The sequence below is a fragment of the Dromaius novaehollandiae genome, chromosome 13 (assembly GCF_036370855.1).
Source record: "Dromaius novaehollandiae isolate bDroNov1 chromosome 13, bDroNov1.hap1, whole genome shotgun sequence".
NCBI classification, from domain to species: domain Eukaryota; kingdom Metazoa; phylum Chordata; class Aves; order Casuariiformes; family Dromaiidae; genus Dromaius; species Dromaius novaehollandiae.
This window is the reverse complement of record NC_088110.1, coordinates 560,033-566,733: the sequence shown is the minus strand read 5'-3', so window position 1 is coordinate 566,733 and position 6,701 is coordinate 560,033.

Sequence of the window (6,701 nt, the reverse complement as noted above, 5' to 3'; positions counted from 1 at the left end):
TGAGCTTTTTCATTGGCTTTATCACATTATCAGATCTCTAACAGCCAGCCTAGGATCACGTGTTCTGCATTTTGTGGCCACTGCAGACATCTCCTCTGCAGGGAAGGATGTCAGTGTAACGACTGATACCATCCTGAACAGAGTTCTTCATAGATGCAGCTTAAGGATTTTTGTTATGAAGAAAGCCTAGTTTTTAAATAGTGGAGTCTGTGACTCCCTTACACAGATGATAAACATTTTGTGCACAGCAAGTCTCAGCCATCAGATTTATCTAGGAATATGCTGGAAGTGGGTTGGATGCACACCAATAGCAAGCTGTGAAAATATAGGAAAAACCACTTTTATTTTTTTCATCATATGAAAGGAAAAGGATAATGACCTGCTTTATATGGACCATCTAGTGTTCCTTCTTGTAGCTGATGTGGTTTGAAGTCAGTTCTAAACATAGGGCCCAAGTCTGGGATGTGTACGCAAATGGTATTGATTGCTTCTGATATTCCTGTAGTAGCCTGTAAAGTGGGATAAGGATCTCTTACGATGTGACTATACAGCTACAGCAGCTCCCTTCTGCTCTGTGCAGCATGGTTTTTACTTTTGGGGGGAGATTAAGAATTTGAGGGAGGGTTGCTGTACAATTTGTGAGGAAGAGTAAAGATGAAATGGTCAAGGCTGAATGGAGCATCCTGAGAAGGAGGTAGCTGGGTTTCAGGGATGTTTTACTTGTATGAGAGCTGTTCATAAATCATATTTCTTCAGAAGGGTATGCATTAACCCAGAGAGAAGAGTGAAGCACTGAAGGTCTGTCAGCAGATGGTAAAAGCATCATCCACAAGAACACACAGCTTGTGTTCTTTGCTGGCATAGGGACTTCCAGATCAGTTGTGTGGCAATGGCAAGTGTGGCGGGTTGCCTTGAAGTTGCCAGGCTGGTCTCTGCAGCTGCCCCAGCACACCCATCTAAGCTGTAGTATTTCTGCTGGGAAACAATCTGCCCTTTGAAGTGAGAACCGACTGGGCAGCAGCTGAGTTATGCTGACTCTTATTTTTTAGCAGTGGTAGTAGGAATGGTATCGCTAGGAACCTAGACAGGATCAGAGCCCTGTTTTGCTGGCCTATATATAGATGTGGACAAGAGAGACAATTCTTACCCCACAACATTTGCAATCTGAACACCATGAAATAATCAAGGAGATGAAGATGGGGCTGTTGTATGAAAGAGCATGACAAAAGTAGGCACTTGGCTCTGTAACATCCATCATGACTGGATGTGAGCAAAGTTTCCTTGGCTGCTTTTTAGGTAACAGTGAGGAGTTTATGATGCTGACTCAGGCTGGGGAGGACCCTGGAAGTGCTCTTCCTTCCACTCAGGGGTGAAGTGAAAGCCTTAGATGCCACCTTTTTGTCAGTGGTACCGGGAGGCTGTGGCTGCTGCCTTGCATCTGGGGATGATATGAGGAGCCTGTCAGACATTCCTTCAGGAATACCAAGGGGAGCCAATCTGCATAGGAGGGAGGTGCCCAAACACAGGCCACAGCACCTCCATCATGAGGGAAAAAAGAAGGCATGTGGTGAGACAAAGAGAAGGAAAAGAAAGGAAAGGAACAGAAGGTTGGAGTTATTGCTTTTATCTCTCTTAATTTAGCCCTGATTTAGCCCAGAATTTCAGCACCTCTGCTTTCTGCACAAAGAGCAGGGAGGACTCTGGAGGTTGTATCAGAGAAATACCGTCCAGCCTGTCAGTCTGTGGTTTCTAGAGCACCAGTTCCCAGAGGAGTCTCTAGTCTCTGCATAATGACATTCACTGGCACAGTAACTTCTGCTCTGTTCCTTTCTTGTCCCATTGGGGCCCTGGTCACAGAGCAGAGGTAGGAAGAGTGGGAAGTACTGTAAGAGAAACCAGGTTCTGAAACTGAAGGCAGGAGACAGGATAGGGAAATCAGAAGTGGAGTTGGAATGGGAACACATAAGAAAGGATTTCCAGCAGTGGAAGAGAAGGAGGTATTTCTCAAACTTTTGATAAACACTAGAGAATAAAATAAAAACAATCATCTGGCCAATAATTTAAAAAGAGCAATGCTCATCTTTAAAGTGCAGGTGAATTGAGCAAGCCTTGTGTGTGTGTGCATGAACGAGGAGAAACGAGGTATATGCTTGACTGTGTTTCCTGTTTGGTTCTGTTTGTTAACTTTTCTTGTCATGCAAAAGCAGCATCACATTATGAACTCTACCCCTTCCCATCCTTACCTGATCATGAAGAACTCAACATTGAATTCAGGCTACAGATACTCTTACGGGGCTTTGTGGTTGAAGTTCTTTTCATATTCTGTTCTCACAAAGACTGATTTTACCTTATTAAATTTCAGAAACCTTAGACCTTGGAAACGTAAACTGTTCCTTCAGTGTGGGTAGCGCCAAGTGATTAGGCATCTGCCAAAAGCTCACAACTTTCAGAAGAATGGCTCTTTCATTTGATTCAGAGGTGTGGATTGCATGGCTCATACAGATACATAGTGCCATTAGGTAAAGACTAAATACTTTAGCATGTTGATAACTCTTAGCCAATGGTATATGCTTGCTCAGCATTTAATGGTTGCGCTTCAACCAGTCATGTGATTTTTGTAAGCTGGTGGGAAAATGGGAGAAGGAACAATGAGAAACTTTCTAGAGATATAATCCTCCTTGGCCTATCAGTCAGCATGCACCAAAAAAACCAAACAGCTGATAATCTGAGTAGCAGCTCTTCCCTTTATAGGCAGACAGTATTATCCTCATCCACATAGCCATGTAATCCTAAAAATGTTGACAAAATGTGATACAGATGGGGAAATGAAATAGAAATGTGTAGATATATACACATTTCTAGATTTCCTGTGCAACTGGAAAGCTGAAGTAGTACATTCACTTTTGCCAACACACTGAGCATAAAGAATTGACATAGGCTACTTAGAAAATACCTGACTTATTTAGTGTCTGAGCTCTGCAGCTTGAGGACCTTGAGCAAGAATGCATGATCTTAAGTAAAATAAAATTATTAACTCACTGGGGTAAAGAATAACTGAAAAATTGGTACAAGACCCAGCAAGGGAGTTACTATTAATTTCTGGGGGTGATAGTTATAAAGATCAAATTAAGGCTTTCTCTTAGAACAGTAAAAACTGTTTTAAAGAAAGAGTCTTTAGGTCCCTTTGAAGACACTAACGTTTGGTAATATACATGCAAGAATGTAGCAACCCAAACCAGTTGATGCTGGTAGAAGGAAAATTTTGGAAGGGGATACACTAGATCAGAATAGAAGACATAGAAGGGCGAGGAGCTGAAATGGAAGAAAAAGCATTTGCATTGAGCAGTAATAGAGTTTATTTGGCAACATGTTAAGGTGCCCTCCTACAGAATCAGCTTCTTAACTCACTGTCAGTACCACTGCTTACTTACCTTAATTTAGCAGCAACTGGGGGAAAGCGTGCCTGAGGAAAAATTTTACCTTTTGTCATACAGCTTCATTTAATGTTTCTAGTGCAACCCAAGAATGTGGTGTTTGAGGCACCAGTTGTAATTTTTTGCCCCTTACAATTACTCAAGAGTAGCAGTTCTAAAATAATCTGAAATTAGGAACTTTGAGAAGTACAAATTCACAAATACTACCTGCTAGCTCTTCCCTGCACGCTGTACCAGACTGGTTCATAGGAAACCATGCTTCCTCCTTCCTCAGCCTTGTGCAATGTGTGAGACTCGTGTAGTCTCTCTGATGGAACTGCCATGTGGGAAGTCTGGTTGTCACTGCTCAAATCATTCCCGACTACTTAGAGAGCGCCCTTGGCCTAATAGCTGTTCTCTCTTCGAAGTAGCTATAGCCTCTGTGTAGGCAGGCACATAATTACATTGAACAGACCTCAAAGTCCTCTTTCCTCATCCTGTGTGAATTGAAAGATATCCCCACTGTTGCAGCTGTGGAATTCATAAAGAATAAAAAGTCCTTTCAAAAGAGAAGTCAAGCTGCAGCCACCAACCCTTCAGAAATCCAGTCAACCTAGCTGTAGACATCCTGTTTCCATTCACAGTAATACTTCAGCCTCCGAAATGAGTGTTCAGCAAGTCAAACTATCAGAGATAAAACTTTACCCTCAGTGGGACAGTGACATTGAGTAAGTATTTAAAAGGGAACTTGGAAGTCCTCAGATAAGACATGCTGTAGAACTACTATTGTCAATAATAATGCAGTAAGTTAAATATTTAAATATATTGTTACTTGTAATGATTAGAAAGTCCCTTTGGTCTAAATCAAAGGACAGTTTGCCAAGTTCTAGTTTGGACTGGAACACACTGCAACTGCTGTCCAACTGGAGGAACAGCCCCACTGAGAACCCCTTGTAATTATACAGCATGGAAGCAGGAAACATAACAAAACAAAATATACTTTATTAAAATTAAGCATGTTAGCACCTCAGTGTAACCTGGAGAAGTGGAACAGTCCAGCAGTTAACCAGTCCAGCAGGCGAAAGGGCTGAACATCCTGAAGTGCATTACAATGGTAAAAAAGTACCATGACTCTTACAACACACACATTCTGAAGTTAGGATGCACAAATGGTCTCATTTGTAAGGAGAGACGTTGTGCTGCCTATTGTCTTGATGGGAGCATAGATCTGCTGGACCAATTACATATGTTAAATCAGATGGTGTAGCAGGTATTTGCTAATGATTTCCCTACCCCCCCCCCCCCAAAAAAAAAACAACCTTGCTGCACACTTGAATTGCAGAAAAATCAGTACACCACAGAGCTGAAGTTAGAGCTACATATCAAATTGGAGAAAATAAATTAAAATGAAATAATGGGAAATATTTAGTACATGAATAGATCTGTAGTATCCTCATGGTCAAGCATCCAACTCAATACACACATTAATAAAGAAATGACCCATGCATCACATAGCAGGCTGTGACAACCAGTGCTTTTAGTTGAACTGGCTAGATGATCAATAGATAAACCTCCAGCTACCAAATCCCAATGTGCCCTTTTGTTCAGTCATACAGACAACAACAGTGGACAGTTGTAAAGTTATGTTAGCTGGTGTTACAAAGATTACAATATTTTCAAACTAAAGATACTTTTAACATTTAGAAAATACTTATATAAAATTTAGTAAAATTGACATCCTGATCTACTGAGGGTAACGCACTCTGATTACAGGAAAAAGATCTTACAGACCCAGAAGACATCTGGGCATTCCCTCTAATGTAATTATGGACACACTGTGGTGAACTGTCTTTTGACTTAAATATATTTTACTATCTAAATTGTACCTCCTACGTATGCATTGAGACAGAGCCATGCAGGTGTGCCAGGTATCCTCCTCCTCCTCTAAAGCACTGAGCTCTCTGTTCCACTGGCTAAACTGGAAGTACATATTTAGGCCAAACTAATAACCTTGCTACCCTCACTTCATCATCTTTCTAGCCAACTTTGTTTTGGTTTACTGTTGCTGAAAGTGAGGGGGACTAATGCTGGCTAGAAACAGAAACTACACAATCATTCCATGTAGATTTGTTACAATACTCTTAAATCTTGGTTTAGAGCACGCAAGCACATTTCAGTGAGGTCTTGCCTAAATTACAGATTGTTAGTCATGCCTACTAGTTTAGGATTAGACAGCAAGGGTTTGCAACCACTGCAGATAAATTTGCTTCTCTTAGGACTGTTTCATCCCAGTTCTCTGAATGAAAGCCAAGGATTTAAATCCCAGTATGTTACAAAGCCTACAAAGCCTCTATTTCATTAGAGGGAGTTCGTAAGCCAATGAGATAAACTACAGCCATCAAATGCCACCAGGTTCATTTTACCAGATCATAATCCTTACTAGTGTTGAGAGCATCAAGACATCTGTAACAGATACGTAAGTACTGCAGAGAAAGCAAACACTACATAGTACAAGAGCACTCTTTAATTTGGGGATTCTTTCACACTAGAAATGGAAGTCTTTTATGGCATCAGTAATTTACTGAAGAAACACATCACCCTGAGAGGGTTTCTAAAGCTTTCCTCATGCCTCTGCTGAGTGAGGCCAAACAAAACGTTGTTCATTCCTATGAAGGGTACAGCGCCAACCATGTTTTCACACATGCCTTCTCCAGGGGGTAGTGTTGCTGCTACCTCACTTCACACAGAGCGAGTTTATTTGCTGAAAACTGACACCCTGATGAACTGATGTCCACTTAGTGGTGACACAGGTCCCATCTACACGAAAACAAAACAAACATTTCCCACAGCTGCCGGCATAGAGAGGATGCTGATGGACCTAGCATAGAGAGGATGCTGGAAGGTGCCAGCAGCATTAACTCTGGGATGACACAGGCTTCAAAATGGGGCTTGTCATCTTGTTGGCAGCAGCCACCCCATCTACACCGGGGAATCCAACAGTATGGGCTTGTCTGGCATTAGGGCAATTTCAGCAGCAGGGGGGCAGAAGGGGCTGGGCTGTGGGAGCCAGGGGGCAGTGAGCCGAGGCCCATTGCTTCTTCACACCGTCCTGGTTGCCTCTCCTGAGGGAGGCAGAGGCTCTGCTCGGGCAGCCCTGCCTGCAGCTGGCCCTGGCCCCGGCGGCCCGGAGAGCCCCACGAAGGGCCAGGCCGGATCTCCGTCCCCCCTCCCCCCCCCCCCCCCCGCGAAGGGCCGGGCCGAGCCGGGCCCCAGCGGTCCTGGCCCTCA